The following is a 3,073-nucleotide window of genomic DNA, read 5'->3' on the forward strand; positions in this document are numbered from 1 at the left end:
GCAGGCGAGGACTCATTTAAGCGGTCGGTCTATAGTACCTAAAGACTCCCAAGCCTGACACAGTGGTATTGCCGACGCCGAGACAGCCTGATCTATCCCTAGACGAGGACGCCACGGATCCGATACCCACGAGAATCACGTCCAACAAGGTGATATATGTTTGCCACAGAATTAGCAGGAAATATTTATACTATCCTCAATTACTGTATCTTTAGGTGTTTTTAAAAAGCGTAAACATAATCTACGCTCAAATGGCTTACGAAGCCATTTGAGGTTAGATGAAAACATTACATGATCAAATAGTGTAGGTTTTAAGTCAGGTCGTTCAGTGACAGATCCAGGTGGTTTTGTATTTGGTTGGTTAATCAATAACCTACCCGAAAATGTACAAATTATTTGTTTACTTTTATTTAAGTACCTAAAGATACAGAGTATAAATGCAAACATGCATGATCTTATTTATGTTATTAGTAATTTTATGCATGTTAATAACACGCTGGTGGCCTGGCGGTAAGAGCGTGCGACTTTCAATCCGGAGGTCACGTGATTATTTCCAGATTATTTCAAATTGCAAAATAATTGGCGTTTTCTTTCAACTATCGTCATCTTGGCTAGGCCCCCAGATACTCTCGCCAGTTTCTGAAGTACGTGTCATACATAGCTGTTGGGCAAGCCCGAACCAAGTTGTCTTACTCTGTCTTTAAAACTTTTAAGATAAGATACACCACTACTGTCCCTTGCTATGTTATAGGTTTTGAAATTCCCTCATTATATATACACTGAGGACGCATTAAATAATTATAGAACTTTGATACCTAAATATTTTGACACAATAAAGCCTTTGCCGTACTCAGAAGAGTCATACCTAGTTATGTCTTGATGAACCTTAGAGGCTTAGATAGAGAGTAAAATTAAGTGAAAAAAAGCGGCCAAGTGCGAGTCGGACTCGCCCATGAAGGGTTCCGTAGCAGCAAGTAACAAAATAAAATTGCGGTTTACGATTTATGACGTATTAAAAAAAAAACTACTTACTAGATCTCGTTTAAACCAATTTTCGGAAGTTTGCATGGTAATGTACATCATATATTTTTTTTAGTTTTATCATTCTCTTTTTTTCGAAGTTACAGGGGGGGGGGACGACGACGACACATTTTACCACTTTGGAAGTGTCTCTCGCGCAAACTATTCAGTTTAGAAAAAAATGATATTAGAAACCTCAATATAATTTTTGAAGACCTATCCATAGTATATACCCCACACTAACACGTATGGGTTTGTAGAAAAACAATTTGAGTTTCAGTTCTAAGTATGGGGAACCCCCAAAATTTATTGTTTTTTTTCTATCTTTGTGTGAAAATCTTAATGCAGTTCACAGAATACATCTACTTACCAAGTTTCAACAGTATAGTTCTTATAGTTTCGGAAAAAAGTGGCTGTGACATACGGACAGACAGACAGACATGACGAATCCATAAGGGTTCCGTTTTTTGCCATTTGGCTACGGAACCCTAATTACCTATTTTGTCGTTCTGAAAACATTTTTTATCCACCAATTTTTCTCCAGGTGGCATCAGTAAGCCAGCTGTCCTTCATGGTGCGTCCAGACAGCTTCGAGCGCGGCCAGCTGCGTCTGACTTGCATCTCTTCTGTGCACTCAGTGTACAGCGAGCGAGCAGAACTAGTGATCAATGAGGAGCGACCCCAGATCGCGTCGGTGCTGGGCACTAGAGACCGAGCAGGTGAGTGTAGTATACTGTGGCTACTAGTAGCATTGGTCGGTTTGTACAGTCACGCTCCGTCATTGTTGAGCCATTTAGGGTTCTAGCTAAATTGGACATTCTATAGCGAAAGTATTAAATAACCAATTTAGCTAGGACCCTAAATGGCTCAACAATCACGGAGCGTGACTGTACATACTAGGGTTCTAAGGCTGCTTTTTGACTAGAGATGTGCGATATGTTTGTTAAGAACGAATAGAATCACATCATTTGTTTTCCTCGCTCAGCGATTCTATTGGTTCTTAAAAACACATCCCTCGCGCATCCTCGCTAATCTCTGGTCGAAACGCAGCCTTAAAATAGCGAACAGGACTAAATTAAATTAGATGTCTACTTGTAGAAATAAAGAGAATAAAAGATAAATAATGATACATAAACAGTAGGTACCCGGGTCAATTTCAACAGTACTAGTTTTTTGTGTCATTCCGGTGTAATTCTTTATTTACGTTTCTTCGATGTTTCTTTTAATGTCAATCGACACCTCAGACTGTTCTTTGATAAGCCTCTTACAGAGCACTTGATATCTTAAGCCTTTTGAGAATTATCGGAGATTAAAAAAATTTACTCGCACGTGAATGATAAGTATACACAGGAATGATATAACACTCCACCTGAATGACATTTTTCCACCGGAATGAAAAGAATGACTCGCACGTGAATGATAAGTATGCAAAGGAATGATATAACACTCCACCTGAATGACATTTTTCCCAACGGAATGAAAAAAATAAACACAGGAATGATATCTATACACTAAAATGAGAAAAATGCCTAAATCAGCCAAGTTCAATAATTAACCGAAAATTTATTTCGAATGCCCATGTTCTATCTAGCATATCGAGTATTTCTTTAAAAAGTGCCACTTTTACTAAATTATGGGCACAATTACAATTTATCGTACTTCTACTCGAGATAACAAGCTCTTTCAATTTAAAAACGAAAAAATTGTCCCACAAATTTAATAGGTACAATTTTAGAATTTCCATTTGAGTTACCGCAATACAAAGCCTATAGAAATAAGCAATACAGTAGAAAGTACAGTACGACGATGAAGCTCACGAATTTCCTGAAACTGCGCCAGTACCGTAGACCGGGGTGACTTTGGAAAATTTGGGGTTACTTTGATAGATTTAAAACGGCCATAGAATTACCATTATTCATTATTTCCTGAAAATGTTCCTGTAACTAGTTAGATTACTATATATTCATATTCACCTATTGTAAAAAATCTCGCATAAATATATATTATGGCTTAAAAACTAGAATTTTAAAGTCGCCCCTGCATTTGAAAGTCA

At 37.7% G+C, this 3,073-nt stretch overlaps 1 long non-coding RNA gene across 1 annotated transcript; it reads left to right on the forward strand.

The window, feature by feature from the left end:
- Window positions 1-913: 913 nt before the first annotated feature.
- Window positions 914-1,246, forward strand: LOC134793416 (uncharacterized). The gene is made up of 2 exons (XR_010144545.1): window positions 914-1,040; window positions 1,122-1,246. It is a non-coding gene; the product is annotated as an uncharacterized LOC134793416 (long non-coding RNA).
- Window positions 1,247-3,073: the final 1,827 nt, after the last annotated feature.

The sequence above is a fragment of the Cydia splendana genome, chromosome 9, assembly GCF_910591565.1.
Source record: "Cydia splendana chromosome 9, ilCydSple1.2, whole genome shotgun sequence".
In the NCBI taxonomy this organism is placed as follows: Eukaryota; Metazoa; Arthropoda; class Insecta; order Lepidoptera; family Tortricidae; genus Cydia; species Cydia splendana.